The sequence below is a fragment of the Balaenoptera physalus genome (assembly GCF_965194825.1).
Source record: "Balaenoptera physalus genome assembly, chromosome: X".
In the NCBI taxonomy this organism is placed as follows: domain Eukaryota; kingdom Metazoa; phylum Chordata; class Mammalia; order Artiodactyla; family Balaenopteridae; genus Balaenoptera; species Balaenoptera physalus.
Genome location: NC_138903.1, coordinates 16334506 through 16350936, shown reverse-complemented (window position 1 = coordinate 16350936; position 16431 = coordinate 16334506). Strand labels below are relative to the sequence as shown.

Here is a 16431-nt window from a genome sequence, read left to right as displayed (position 1 = left end):
GCAAGCTAAGAATGGAAGGTAATTTCCTAAACTTGATAAATATCATCCACAAAACCCTACTGCTAACATCATATTTAATGGTGAAAGACAATGCTTTTTCCCTAAGATTGCAAACAAGACAAGAAAGTCTGCTCTAATCATTGTTACTTAACAAGTATTGTAAGTTCTAATCAGAGTAATAAGCGAAGAAAAAGAAATAAAAAGCAAACACATTGCAAACAAAGGAATAAAATGGACACAATTTGCAGATGACATGATTGTCTACATATAGAATCCCAAGGAATCCACCAAAAAACTCCTAGAACTAGTGAGTTTAGCAAGATTGTAGGATACAAGATAAACACACAAAAATCAATCACATTTCTATATACAAACTATAAAAATGTGGAGACAGAAATTAGAAGCAAAATACCATTTACAATTGCTCCAAGGAAATGAAATATAAACCTAAAAAAATATCTATAGGATCTGTATCCTGAAAATTATAAAATGTTAATGGAAAAAATTAAAGAGAACCTAAATAAATTGAGAAACATACTGTACTCATGTATCAGAAGACTCAACAAGATGCCAATTCTCCCCAAAATGGTGTATAAATTTAAAGTAATTCCTATCAAAATCCCAGCAAGTGTTTTATAGATATAGGAAAGCTTATTCTAAAACAGAAATTGAAAGGCATGTGACCTGGAATAGCTAAAGAAATTTTGAAAAAGCAGAATAAGGTGGGAGGAATCACTATATCTGATGTTGAGGCTTGCTACAGAGCTACATATCAGTAGTCAAGACACCATGATACTGGCAGAAGGATAAACACATCGATCAATGGGACACCTCAGAGAATCCAGAAATAAAGCCACACAAATATGCTCAACTGATTTTTGCCTGCAAAAGAAATTCAATGGAGAAAGGAGAGACTTTTCAACAAGTGGTGCTATAGCAACTGGTCATCCACAGGCCAGAAAACAAAAAGCCTCAACCTACATCTCTCAAACAACTTATACAAAAATTAACTCAAAATGGATCATGGACTTAAATGCAAAATGTAAATCTATAAAATTTTAGAAGCAAACAAAGGAGAAAATCTTTAGGATAAAGGACTAGACAAAGAGTTCTTAGACTTACCACCAAAAATACAATACATACAAGGAAAAAAATTGTTAAATCACCTCATCAAAATTAAAATATTCTGCTCTGTGAAAGACCCTATTAAGCAATGAAAAGACAAGCTACAAGCTGGAATAAAATATTTTCAAACATATCCAACAAAGGATTTTAATCCAGAATATATATATATTTTAAAAACTCCTTAAACTGAACAGTAATAAAACAAACATTCAACTAGAAAATGGACAAAAGACACAAACAGATATTTCACTGAAGAGGATACAGAGATGCCAAATAAGCACATGAAAAGATATTTAACATTATTAGCCATTACAGAAATGCAAATTTAAACTACCATGAGTTCACCTACACACCTATCAGAATGGCTAAAATAAAAAATAGTGATAATACCAAATGCTGGTGAGCACATGGAGAAACGAGACCAGTCATACATTGCTGATGGGAATAGAAACCACTCTGGAAAAAGAGTATGCTAGTTTCTTACAAAACTATATGCTCATTTACCATACAACTCAGCAATTACACTCTTGGGCATTTATTCCAGGGAAATGAAAACTTACATTCACAAAGAAACCTGTACATGAATGTTCAAAGCAGTTTTATTTGTAATAGCCAAAAACTAGAAACAACCTGAAGGTCCTTCAATAGGTGAATAAACTGTGACACCTCCACTCTGTGGAATACTACTCAGCAATAAAAAAGAACAAACTATTGGTCCACACAAAAACTTGGATGGGTCTCAAGGGAGTTAAGCTGAGTGAAAAAGGCCAAAAGGTTATATACTATAACAAACAGTTATATACTATATACTATATATATATATATATATATATATATATATATATATATATATATACTTTTGTTATATACTATATCATTCCATTTAAATAGCATTCTTGAAATGACAAAATTACAGAGATAAATAGATCAGTGGTTGCCAGAGGATAGATAGAGGGGAAGGGAGGGATGCAGCTGTGGCTATAAAAAGATTGCATAAGGAATCCTGGTGATGAAACTGTTCTATATCTTGACTGTGGTGGTCACACGAATCTACACAAGTGATAGAACTACACACACATACACACACACACACACACACCACACACACACACACACACACACAGGTGCACGTAAAATTGGTGAAAGCTGAATAAGGTCCATGGATTGTATCAATGTCAGTTTTCTGGTTATGATATTCTGCTATAATTATGTAAGATATTACAATTGGGAGAAATGAGTTGAAGGATACATGGAATCTATTATTTCTTATAATTGCATGTGAATCTGTATCTCAAGATAAAAATTTAAAGAAAATCAAGCAAGCAATAGGTGAAAATTAATGTGAAACAGGAAGTGAGGGTGGCAGTGTCCAATCTGATTCCAAGGTTTCAGGAGTTTTGCAGTCTTCCGCAGAAACACGCACCCCATTAGAAAATAACAGTGATTCTTCCTCAAGGAAAGGTTTGTGAGGAGGAAATGTGAAACACTCTTGACTGAACCAAGAGAATGGGTTTTCCGAATGAGACTGTCAGAGCAAGATGCAGTCAGATGGACTGGCAGGCTGAATGCTGTCCCCAGCTTCACCTTCCCCCGGTGCCCTGTGGGGTGGGAGGAAGCTTCTGATGAAGAATAGATCAGTTAAAAGAAAAACAGGGCTTCCCTGGTGGCGCAGTGGTTGAGAATCCGCCTGCCAATGCAGGGGACATGGGTTCGAGCCCTGATCTGGGAAGATCCCACATGCCGCGGAGCAACTGGGCCCGTGAGCCACAACTACTGAGCCTGCGCGTCTGGAGCCTGTGCTCTGCAACAAGAGAGGCCGCGATAGTGAGAGGCCCGTGCACCGCGATGAAGAGTGGCCCCCACTCGCCACAACTAGAGAAAGCCCTCGCACAGAAACGAAGACCCAACACAGCCATAAATAAATAAATAAATAAAATTTAAAAAAAGAAAAACAAAGAAGCTACATTTTTTTGCACATCTGAAAGTAGTAAGTGTATCTGTGATCCTGCTACATATAATCTAAAATGCTAATACTAAAACCTTCTCTAACATAGTCTCCACAATGCCATCTCCAAAAATCTATTCTAGCGTATTTTGCTTACATAAAGATGTACCAGTGAAGAATTCAAAAGACTAGGAAGATCAGTGCAGCTAGAAGCTCTCAGAGAAGGCAGTGATGCAGATTGCTCTCTTAAAACTCTACTGAACAAAGAACACTCTCTAGAATATATGATGGGCTAGGTCTACATTGCGTGCAATAAAGCTGAACATGACAGTAGTTCAATGTGAAATGTTAAACAAATTAGTATTTCTCACTGTACAAAACTGCTTATGTAGCTGCCGTGCAAGAATAAAGTATTAAGCTCAGCATTTTCACCAATCATCTGTGATGAGCTTTAAAAGACATTTGAAGAAATGGTTAGATTTCTTTGGTATATATTTCAAACAAATTAGTTACATGGATAATACTCAAATCTCTTTCAACCTCTCTTGCATTCCAAATAAAATCTTAGGACAAATATCAAAAATGCTAGCCACCCCAAAAGACAGACTGTCAAACTCAAAAGAATATAAGTTCCGAAATAATGTTTATTCAGTAGGGTTTATTAAATTGGATAAAGGCAAGAACTGTCAGTTACTGCAAAATTCATGTAAGAACACTTAGTAGTCCAGCTCTAAGCATTTCTTTTAAGTTTCTCACATTAATGAGTTCTGTTTACAGTACTAAAATTCTATCATTCAAGCATCAATGATTACATTTCAGAAAAAGGAAATCATTTGTGACATCTTTCTACAAAAGAGAAAAAATTATAATGAATAGAACCAGTATCTATAATAGGATACACTAGGGGTGGGGGGGTGGTTAGGAAAAAAACAGTGCTTTATTTTCACAGTAGAAATTATGTAATGCAAACATCATTTTGACCCACACCAAAAAATCCACGAGAAAAGCTCAAATTTGAACACTGTGAGCATTATTTTAAAATCTCTGTTTGTGAGTTTATACTGCGTCTGTTTATACCAATACGTGGCAAATATCTATCACTTTCACATACACTGAACCATTCTAGGGGAATATGGGAGAGAAAAAGGCCTTACTTATGCATCACCTAGTGCAACTTTTACTTAGAATGCAAGTTGAGTCAACCATTTTAAATATCAACATGTACCTCTGTTAATCCCTCTCTCTCCATCCTTCTATCCCAGACACCTCAAAAGAACCGTGGTAGTCTAATGTCTTTGTATCTGCTAAGCCTCACCACTGAGGTTGTTGAGTCACTGAAACAAAAGTACACTGTCTATTGCACTTTCCTTTTCTTTAACAATTGAGCAGAACTGTAATGCTTTCAACCATGTGTGTAGATTTCTCGGTCATTTACACTGCTGCTGGCATGACTGCTGGCTCTGCAGAACGGCTGCTGGGCTGCAATGGCCAGTGTCCAGTAGCTAGATTTTTTTTAGAATTCCACTTGTCAACAGAGAAATCAAAAGGCTGTGTATGTGAGTTAGAAACGGTGCTTCCTGCTTGTCCCATTCGAACTTGCTATGTGCTGTAATTAGCAGGGTTCTGCTCACATCCTTGTTTGCTGTAACTGTCGCAGGAAGAACTGTTTCTGTCTCCAGGAACCAGCTTGTCCCTGTGAAGGGACATGGTGGAGAGAGCAACAGTTGATAAGGAGCCATTGGAGGGGCTTGGCAGACCAGATGTATTGTGGTAAGGCTCACGCTCTAGATTCTTCACATGGTCTTTAATGCTCTTGAGAAAGACATAGAAAAGCTCTATGATATTCAAGGCAAGAGACACCAAGGACACCAGTGGCATGAAGAGGATGAAGATGCTTTTCTCTGTGGGGCGAGAGAGGAAGCAGTCCACCTGACGCGGCAGGGGTCTCGTTTGCAAGTGTAAACCGCACTCAGGCGGAAGCCATAGATGTACCACTGGCTCAGCAGGAAAGCCACCTCAAAGACTGTCTTGAAGAAGAAACAGATGGTATAGGTTCACAGCAAGCCCCCCCTCATTTTCACCTTGCCATGTTCTTCAATGCCATACTTGAACTTCTTGATTTCAATTTCCTCCAAGTGCACCTCCACACTGGCACCATCGGTTGGGGCAACTTTGAGTTGCTCCTCTTTCTTGTTCAACTTCTCTTCCTTTCGCATCACACAGATCACGTGTGCTAGGTACAAAAGTGTGGGGACAGACGCAAAAACAACCTGCAGGACCCAGAAGCACACATGAGAGATTGGGAAGGACTTATCGTAGCAGACGTTTTCACAACCAGGCTGTCGAGTGTTACAACAAAAGGCAAACTACTCATCATCCCAGGTTGACTCAACTGCTGTCCCCAGTAGCAGGATTCAGAAAATGAAAAGGACTGAGAGCCATACCTTCCCTCCAGCTGTGGAGTAAGCTTGAACCCTGTCGAGGAGTTGGCCTAAGGCACTCCAGTCACTCATGCTGCCTGTTCGCTGTTCTTTCCCTTAAAAGTGAAGTAGGCACGCCAAGTGACTGCACTCCTTAGAGGACGAAGTAAAACGAAAAAGCAAGTTCAAGCACTCAAAACTGTCTAAAGCTTACAAGTCTGCTACTCTTTGGTACCTTCCTCATTCTTCCCCCTAATGAAAAGCAATTGCTGATACCTGATAAAAGCTTATGTGGATTCACTTTTCATACATGGTGAGTAAATACTCTCAAATAAGGATGTACGTATATTGATAATGGGACAATTTACATAAATAGGGGAACAAAACAGACACATTTAAATATCTTCAATTCCAGAATAAGGCAATCTCCAAAGATTAAAAACTCAAACACAGACACTGAATTAAAAATTTACATGCATATACTAACTGATTCATCTTCAGACATATCAGGGCCATCATCTCCCAAACAGATAATGATATTCATCCGAGCATTATTTATGGAGTGCCTACTAGGTGCCAGGTACTGTACTAGGCACTGGTTCCTACTGTGATTCCTTTGGAACTCACAATCAACTAGCGGAACAGATAATCAAAAGCACAGTATTTTATTGATTTTTTAATTACAATTAATTGTAAGACAAGCCATTATTTTATTTACCATTCAGAAAGCAATCAAGGTATCCAGGGTAAGATGTGCCCCAATTTCAGAAATGTGGGGGGAAATGTATATCTTAGAATCAATGAAAAAGGCTAAGTGAGTAAGTGAATATACAACTGCAAATTTAAATAAGTGCCAAGAAGGAAACAAATAGGCACCAACAGAGATTAGCACAAGGAAACCCAGATTAGAATGTATAGAGTCAGCCAAGCAAAGACTGGAAAAACCGCTGCATGTGAAGCAGCAGCATGGGCAAAAATTTGAAGAGGGAAGGACTCACTGTACTCAAGGAGCTAGCTCAAAGGCAGGCAGCATGGTTACCAGGTAGTAGGCAGAGGTAGCAGAATGGTGTCAGAGGGGGCTACCTCAGGCATCTGCTTGGCAGTAGCAGAGAATCCCAGAGGCAGAAAGCGAAATTACACTGTGAGGCTGCGGCAAGATTGAGGCCATTGGAGAAATTATTAATGGCAGTTCGGGAGCTCTAGGGGACAGTGGGAGGGTTGGGGGAGGAACCAAGATGTGATAGAGGGATATACAGATCAGTAAAGAGACAAGGGTTCTGGGCTAATGGACGGCCAGTGAGTTTCGGTGGTGACAGAAAGTAAAAGAGGATGTCAAGAATCATGGGTCTGGGCTTCCCTGGTGGCACAGTGGTTAAGAATCCGCCTGCCAATGCAGGGGACACGGGTTCGAGCCCTGGCCTGGGAAGATCCCACATGCCGCAGAGCAACTAAGCCCGTGTGCCACAACTACTGAGCCTGCGCTCTAGAGCCCACGAGCCACAACTACTGAGCCCGTGTGCCACAACTACTGAGCCTGCGCTCTAGAGCCCACGAGCCACAACTACTGAGCCCGTGTGCCACAACTACCAAAGCCCGCGTGCCTAGAGCCCGAGCACCGCAATGAAGAGTAGCCCCCGATCGCTGCAACCAGAGAAAGCCCGCGCACAGCAACGAAGACCCAATGCAGCCAAAAATAAAAATTTTAAAAATAAATTAATTAATTAATTTAAAAAAAAAAAGAAAAGAATCATGGGTCTGATCCTGAGAGCCCCTGGAGAGGGAAATATGCAATCTATACTAGTGCTGTGGTCCTGAATGCTGTGGTGAATAAAGGGGCATTTTGCAAGGGTAGCTGCCATTCCAGTTAGCAGGGAGTAGTAGCAAGATCAGGACTAAAACAGAGGAGCTGCTACTCTCTCCTTATGTGAGAACTGAAGTCAGGTCTCTGCCAACAGGGGCCTCAATTTACATACTTATTTACTGAATGTGGACCATTATCTTCAGTTGAATTGTTAGCACATGGAAGCTTTTTTGTTAAGACTAAAATACTGACACACTGTGTTCATTCTTGTGGGTTTCTTCTCAAGAGCTTTTAAAAAAAAAATCTCAGGAGGAGCAACTCTGATACCACCCACCAATCTGTTGAGAGTGGGTGGAAACTGGCACAGGGCACAACATACACCTGCTGTGCCACTACTGAAGACCTTCTATTCTTTCTCCATTTCCTCCTGACAGCCCTCTTTCTTTATAAGAAACGTTTCTGAGCAAAAAGCCTAGGGAAAAGTTTCTGCCTCTAATTCAGAGCACGCCAGACAAACAGATCTTACTTTAAAACGGAGGACCACAGCTAACTGATTATTACATGGTAAAAATAATTATTTTCAACCAAATTATCTCAATACAGCACTGACTCATCATTTTTAAAACAAACTTTATTTAGTATATTAAGATAACATTCATAATATTTATATTTTAATTTCCCCACTTTAAAAAATTTAATTCCCAAAGGTAGATACTCATTTTAAACAAGTAGGAAAATTAAAAGAGGAAAATATTTCTTAAAGTAAAAATAATATGAATTTGCCTACTAATAAGCAATCTTAAATACCATACAGCTTATTTGTTTCTTGGTTTAACGGCTGTCCCTCACAGTAGATTCAGTAAGAAAAATAAAACTTAAAACCTAAAAAGGGGGGGCAAGGTTAATACAATTTACAATGTCTCAACCACCCAAAGTTGGTTACAACTGTTCTCCAAGGATAAGAACTGAAGCCTCCCAAAATGCAATTTTTTAGCAAGTAATCAAATTATAAGGCTTAAAAGCACACACAGTGCTTTCTCAGTTGCTTAAATAACACATTTTAGCCAAACTGTCCTCTATCACACAGATTCTGAAAGTAATCCTATTAAGCTAAAATCACCAAGATGTAGTTTATGATGAATACATTCTTCAAGGTTAATCGAAAATAGACCATTTGCAGCATAAGAGTTGGGCATTTACTCTCATTAGTTTTTCAAATTTAACCAATGCTTAGTCTCCAGAGATTTCAAAATGCCTTTAAAAATTGAGTTACTTCTTCAAAAACAAGTGGGGGAAAATAACAACAAATGAAGGTTAAAGAAAACAATCCCTGAAACTACTTTAGCGTGGTTTATAGAAGGTATCTGATAAAACAAAAAACAGTGCTGTGGCGGGGGGGGGGGGGGGTCGGTTGTCAATAATTCTAGTTACTTTAGGATAAAGTTATTAGCAATTTTCTAAAACTACATGAAAGTTCTCAACTTTTTCAAATATTTTGCCTGGAAAAAGTTCTTACTAAGCACTTTGAAAATATACAGATCTGAGATTCAAAGGGATGAAAATAATGATCTAGCTAAGCAAATGGCTCATAGGCAAGTTAAAAGCCTCTTGTTGAACATTATTTTTAAACTGGACAAGGTATTTCCAATTTGAAAATATAAATATAAGACTTCAGGATCAGCTCCAACACATAAAGTGCTTGGATATTGTCACTCCTGTCCTTACAACAAAAAAAACCTGAACAAACTGCCAATCAGCAACTTTTATTAGGCTTATCAGAGAATTGAGGACACAGGGCAAACTGAACTCTTGAAATCTGGAGAAACAGGCAAATACAGAGAATCACATCCAAGATCAGCTTACCCGGTGGTGTGCTGAATTGGGCGATTGGGATTGACATGTATACACTGATGTGTATAAAATTGATGCCTAATAAGAACCTGCAGTATAAAAAAACAAACAAAACAACTAATACTAAACTTTCATTGGGTTATTTGTATGGAAATATGTTAATATAAATGTTTCAGACATTACATGAAATTTCTAAAAATCTTATATTTGTATTTGTATGGAAATATGTATGGAAATATGTTAATATAAATGTTTCAGACATTAAAAAAAAAAAAGACTAATAGAAGAAAATATATGAGGTTATCTTTAAAACCTTAAAGTGGGGGAAATTTTAAGACAGAAAAAACTGCACAAACTATAAATGAAAATTTGGCAAATTAAAAGTGGAAAAATATTGGCCAAAAAAAAAAAAAAAAAAAAAAAAAAGATCAGCTTACCCGGAGCAGAAGGTGCTGGAGTTAATACACTAGTAAGAAAACTTAAATCGTAATTTTGACAAAGGCTTGTGAGTAAGAACTCCTGGGGGCCCAATCTTAGGAGAGCCTCTATACTCTCATGGCTTTACCTCCAGGAACCTCACCAGGTTCTGACTGTGAAGATACAAGAACAATCTCCTCCCCTTTTCGGTAAGAGGAAGAGAGAAGTGATGATTTTGAAATACACCCATGGGAAAAAGTAACAGTTTTGAAATAAACCCAGAAGTTTCTCCATAGCAAAGGCCAACACTCCAAGGGAAAATATACCAGAGCCTTCTATACTGTCCTGGGAGAGGGGAAATTAGCCAACACAGACTTCTCTAGACTTGTTTCACCTAAAGGAAGCAGGGGCTGGGGGAAGGCTAAGAAATACTTCTGAAGGTTGCAGTCCAGGGCTCAGGCCTACCAAAAGACTAAGACTTGGTCCTAAGATTATAAAACACTGGCCCTTCCCCACACTCTACCACCACGTCACCAAGGTTCCACAGTAATCCAATAACAGTGGATTACAACGGAAAGAGTTGCAAGAAACAGACTCTATTTAAAAAGGACTTCTTAGGGAAACCCAAAGATAATGGGGGAGAAAATTTTAAAAATAAAGACACTAGAGGAAACTGAAGCCTGTGGCATCTACACCTACAACAAACATTAAACACAGCCTAGCTCCTAGCCAAATTAACATGAAACCTTATACTACAGGCCTATTTACCTCCATTTCTATTATCCAATATATCCTACCTGGCTTTTTAAAAACACTAAAAAGTATGCTAAAAGGCAAGGGAAAACAGAGTGTGAGGAGATTAAGCAAGCATCAGAACAAGACTTAGATATGGCACAGGTTTGGGGATTACCAGGGATAATTTCAGACAGGGAATTTAAAGCAACTATGATTACTATGGTAAGCACTCTAATGGAAAAGGTAGACAACATGCAGGAACAGACAGGTAATGTAAGTATATACAACTCTAAGGAATAATTAAAAGGAAATGCTAAAAATCAAAAACACCATAACAAAAATGAATAATACCTTTAATGGGCTCATCAGTAGACTGGACATGGCCAAGGAAAGAATCAGTGAACTTAAAGATATGTCAAGAGAAACTTCCCAAACTAAAATGTAAACAGAAAAAAGAATTTTAAAAAGGAGAAAAGAATATCCAAGAACTATGGGACAATTACAAAAGGTGTCACTGGAATACCAGAAGAAGAATGAGACAAAAGAGAAAAAATATTTGAGGGAATAATGGCTGAGAATCTTCCAAAATTAATGACAGACACCAAATCACACATCCAGGAAGCTCAGAGCACACCAAGCAAGATAAATACCCAAAAACTCTACACCTAAACATATCGTATTCAAACTACAGAAAACCAAACACAAAGAGAAAATCATGAAACAAGCCAGAGGGAAAAAAACACCTTACTTATAGAGAACAAGGATAAGAAGTACATTTGACTTCTTGTCAGAAGCCATGAAGTGAAATATTTAGTGTTGAAAGAAAAAAAAAAAAACCAACCTAGAAGGTATTCAGTGAAATTATCCTTCAAAAGTGAAGGAGAAATAAAAACTTTCTCAGATAAACAAAAACTGAGGGAATTTGTCACCAGTAGACCTGCCTAGTAAAAACTGTTTTAAAAAGTTCTTCAGAGAAAGAAAATGACATAGGTCAGAAAGTCAGATCTACACAAAGAAAGAAAGAGCATTGGAGAAGGAATAAATGAAGGTAAAATAAAATCTATTTTTCCTATTCTTAATAGATAACTGTTCTAAGTAATAATAGTAATAGCGTATTTGCTAATTATAGCAAATGGATAAGTAAAATGAAAGGTACCTGTACTATCTGAGAAGCAGAGTAGAGTTATCCGGTAGTGGACTTAGATAAGTTATAAATATACACTGTAAACTCCAGAGCAACAACTAAAAACCCTTTTTAAAAGAAATATAATGGATATGCTAAGACAGGAGAGAAAACAGAATCATACAAAATGGTCAACTGAAATCAGGGAAGGTAGAAAAAGGGGACCTGCTATTGTTTAAAAAAAAAGAAGTATAACAAATAGAAAAGTTACAAACATGGTTCATATTAATCCAAGTATACTGATACTCACTTTAAATGTGAATGGCTTAAATATATCAATTAAAAGAGATTGTCAGAGTAGATTTTAAAAACTCACATTAAGTATAAAGATTCATCTAGGTTCAAAGCAAAGGGATAAAGAAAGATATACCATGTTAATATTAATCAAAAGAAAGCTGGAATAGCTAGCTATATCAGTTTTAGACAAAGTAGACTTCAGAACGAGAAAAATCATCAGGGATAAAGAGGGCATTAGAAAATGATACATTCTCCAAGAAGGCATAACAATCCTTAATATGTATGCACCACACAAGACAGCATCAAAATATATAAGGGGCTCCCTCTGGGCCTCGGTCCTCCGCCCACATCCACTGGAGCCTGTTCGTGTCCACTGACCAGAGTCCGTGAATTCAACGCTCCAAGCCCGTCCGGACGGTCCCAACTCCCAGCTGTTTATCCTATGAAAACACTAAGAATAATGTCCCTGCATCAATTTTTACTAGAGCCAATCACCTGCCATGCCTGGAACAGGGATCATACCCAGATTGCCCTTAGCCCCAATAACCACGAAGTCCACATCTATAAGAACGGGAGCCAGTGGGTGAAAGCTCATGAATTCAAGGAGCACAACGGACACATCACAGGTATCGACTGGGCTCCCAAGAGTGACTGCACTGTCACTTGCGGGGCTGACCACAATGCCTACGTCTGGGGTCAGAAAGGTGGAGTCTGGAAGCCGACCCTGGTGATCCTGAGAATTAACTGTGCAGCCACTTTTGTCAAGTGGTCCCCACCAGAGAACAAATTTGCTGAGGGCAGCAGAGCACGACTCATTTCTGTTTGTTACTTCGAGTCAGAAAATGACTGGTGGGTAAGCAAGCACATAAAAAAACCCATTCGCTCCACGGTCACCAGTACGCCCTGGGGCAGCAAGATGCCTTTTGGTCAGCTGATGTCAGAGTTTGGTGGCAGTGGCACTGGCGGCTGGGTGAACGGGGTCAGCTTCTTCGCCAGCGGGAGCCGCCTGGCCTGGGTCAGCCACGATGGCACCGTGTCTGTTGTTGATGCCTCAAAAAGTGTGCAGGTCTCAACTCTGAAGACAGAGTTCCTGCCCCTCCTGATTGTGTCGTTCGACTCAGAAAACAGTGTTGCGGCTGCTGGCCATGACTGCTGCCCCATGCTCTTTAACTATGACGACTGCGGCTGCTTGACCTTCGTCTCCAAGCTAGACATCCTGAAACAGAGCATCCAGCGCAACATGTCGGCCATGGAGCACTTCCACAACATGGACAAGTGGGCCACAACTGAGGACCAAAACACAGCCCTGGAGACGCTGCACCAGAACAGCATCACTCAAGTCTCTATTTATGAGGTGGACAAGCAAGATTGTCACAAATTTTGCACTACTGGCATTGATGGAGCCATGACCATTTGGGATTTCAAGACCTTAGAGTCTTCTATCCAGGGCCTTTGGATAATGTGAAGCTGAGCGAGCCTCCCAGATCCAGCATGAGGACAGACAGGCTGCACTGAGCAACTCCGCCATTCGCACGATGGGGAGGAGAGCCAGCCTCCAGGAAACATTGAAGACGCATATGGCGCAAACCTTGTTGTGTGTTTTGTTTGAATGTAATTGGTGAAAGTGTTGGTTTTTTAAAAGCAGCAGTGATTTGCGTTTTTTTTTTGTTTTTTTCTTTTGCTATTTCATTCCATTCTTGACCAAAGCTTCTCTTTAAGTAGTTTATTATGGAAAATTGTCACACTAACTTAAAGGAAGGGGTGGGGGAGGTATGTAAATTGTCTGTTAAAAAATTAAATAAAAATACTGAACAAGAAAACAAAACAAAACAAAATATATGAGGCAAAAGAGAGACCTGCAAAGAGAAATAGACAAATCCACTATTATAGTTGGAGACTTCAACGCCCCCTTTCAGTAGGCAAAAAAAAAAAAAAAAAGATAGAGAATAAAGATAGGTGAATTCAATAGCACCATCAAGCAACTAAATCTACCTGCCATTTACATAATACTTCATCCAACAGCAGCAGAATACATGTTCTTCTCAAGCTCACATGGAATATTCATCGAGATAGACCAAATTCTGTACCACAAAACACAAATTAGCAAATTTTAAAGAATAAAAATCGTATAAAGTATTTTCTCACACCACAATGGAATTAAACTAGAAAACAATAACAAAAAGATAGATGGAAAAATCTCAAAATATTTAGCCATTAAACAACACATTTCTAAATAATACATAGGTCAAAGAGGAAATCTAAAGAGGACTTTTAAAATATTTTGAACTAAATGAAAAAGAAAATACAAATCAAAATTTATATGATGCAGCAAAAGCAGGGCTTAGAGAAAAGTTTATAGCACTGAATGCATATATTAGAAAAGAAAACAGACTTAAAATCAATAACCTAAGCTTCTACCTTAGGATATAAGGCAAAGAAGGACAATTTAAGACTAAAGCAAATGGATAAAAGGATAGAACAATAAAAATTATAGCAGCAATCAATGAAATTGAAAACAGGAACTCAGTAGTGAAAAAAATCAATGGAAACAAAAGATGGTTCTTTGCAAAGACTGATACAATTGATAAACCTCTAGCCAGGATAACCAAGAAAAAAAGAGCAAAGACACAAATTATTAATATCAGAAATGAAAGAAGTGTCATCATTACCAATCACGTGGACATTAAAAGGATAATAAAAGAATATTATGAACAAATCTATGCCTACACATTTTATAACTTAGATAAGTGGACCAATTCCTTAAAAGATACAAACTATGAAAATTTACACAAGGAATAATAGATAATCTGAATAGGCCTATATCTATGGAAGAAACTCAAACAATAATTAATAAACTTCTCAGAAAGAAAGTCCCATACCTAGATGGTTTCACTGGTGAATTCTACCAAACATTTAAGGAAGAAATTAAGGAAGAAATTCTCTACAATCTCTTCCAGAAAACAGAAGTAGAGAAACACTTCAAAGCTCACTCTATGAGGACACATTAGGGTATTACCAATACCAAAACTAGATAAAGACATTAAAGAAAGGCAAACTACATGAACACAGATGTAGAAATCCTCAACCAATATTATCAAATCAAATCCAGCAATGTATAAAAAGAAATACACATCTCAACTACGTGGAATTTATCCCATGTATGCAAGGCTGATTCAACATCCTAAAATCAATTCATAATCAACAGATGAAAGTAAAAACACCACATGATCATACCAAGTGATGCAGAAAAGCATTTGACAAAACCCAATACCCATTTGTGATAAATACTCTTAGCAATCTAAGAATAGAGAGAACTTCCTCAACTTGATAAAGAACATCTACAAGAAACCTACAGTTAACATCGTATTTAATGGTAAGAAACTGCATGCCTTCCCACTAAGCTCAGGAACCAGACAAGAATGTCCTCTCTCACCATCTGTATTAAACATTGTACTGGAAGTCATAACTAATACAAGACAAGTAAAGGAAGTAAAAGGTATACAGATTGGGAAAGAAGAAGTAAAACTATTTTGTTCGCAAATGACATGACTGATTATGAAGAAAATCCCAAAGAATTTACCCCCCAAAAAACACTGGAACTAATACGCAATTCTAGCAAGGTCACAGGATACAAAGCTAATATACAAAAGTCAATCACTTTCCTATATACCAGCAAGGAACAACTGGAATTTAAAAATTAAAAATACCATTTATACTATCACCAAAAGAAAAAAATGACTTAGGTATAAATCTAACAAAACAATTTTAAGATATGTACGTGAAAAACTAAATAACTTTGTTGAAAGAAATCAAAGAGAGAAAAATCAAATGGAGAGATATTCTGTGGTCATTGATTAGAACACACAATATTGTTAAGATGTCAATTCTCAACTTGATCTACAGATTCAATGCAATCCCAATCCTAGCAAGCTATTTTGTGGATATCAACAAACTGATTTAAAAGATAAAACATAAAGGCAAAAGACCTGGAATAGCCAACACAATACTGAAAAAGAACAACAAAATTGGAGGACTGACACTACCTGACTTTAAGACTTACTACAAAGCTACAGTAAATCAAGACAGTATGATATTGGTGAAGAATAGACACACAGATCAATGAAACAGAACATAGAACCCAAAACTAGACTCAACACAAACACAGCTGATCTTTGATAAAGAAGCAGAGGCAATCCAATGGAGAAAGAAGTCCTTTCAACAGATGGTTGAAATAACCTAATCAAAAAATGGGCAAAGGACTTGACTAGACATTTCTCCAAAGACATACAAATAGCCAAGAGCACATGAAAAGATGTCCAACATCACTAATCATTAGTGTCATGCAAATCAAAACCACAAAATGATACCATTTTACATCAACTAGGATGGCTACAATAAAAAAAAATAAGGAAACAAGTGTTGGTGAGGATGTGGAGAAATTGGAACCTTTGCACAGTGCTGGCAAGAATGTAAAGTGGTGCAGTCACTGAGGAAAACAGTTTGGTGGTTCCTCAAAAAAGTTAAACACAGAATTCCCATATACCTAGCTAGCATTTCCACTTCTTGCTATATACCCCAAAAGAACTGAAAACGGGGACTCAAACAAAACTTGACCACAAAAGTTCACAGCAACAGTATTCACGATAATCAAAAGGTGAAAACAACCCAAATGTCCATCCACAGATAAATGGATAAACAAAATGTGATATGTCCATAC

General features: G+C 37.9%; 1 protein-coding gene and 2 pseudogenes across 7 annotated transcripts in view; 1 reads left to right on the top strand and 2 right to left on the bottom strand.

Annotated features, from left to right (window-relative positions):
- CDKL5 (cyclin dependent kinase like 5) overlaps positions 1-16431 on the bottom strand; it is a 187423-nt gene that overhangs the window by 99765 nt on the left and 71227 nt on the right. The window lies entirely within an intron of this gene.
- On the bottom strand, positions 1993-8720 carry LOC309652936 (gap junction alpha-1 protein pseudogene; annotated as a pseudogene). Its single transcript has one exon. The product of its transcript is annotated as a gap junction alpha-1 protein pseudogene (transcript).
- LOC309652930 (actin-related protein 2/3 complex subunit 1A pseudogene) lies at positions 8724-15383 on the top strand (annotated as a pseudogene). The gene is made up of 2 exons (XR_014268747.1): positions 8724-9160; positions 9586-15383. The product of XR_014268747.1 is annotated as an actin-related protein 2/3 complex subunit 1A pseudogene (transcript).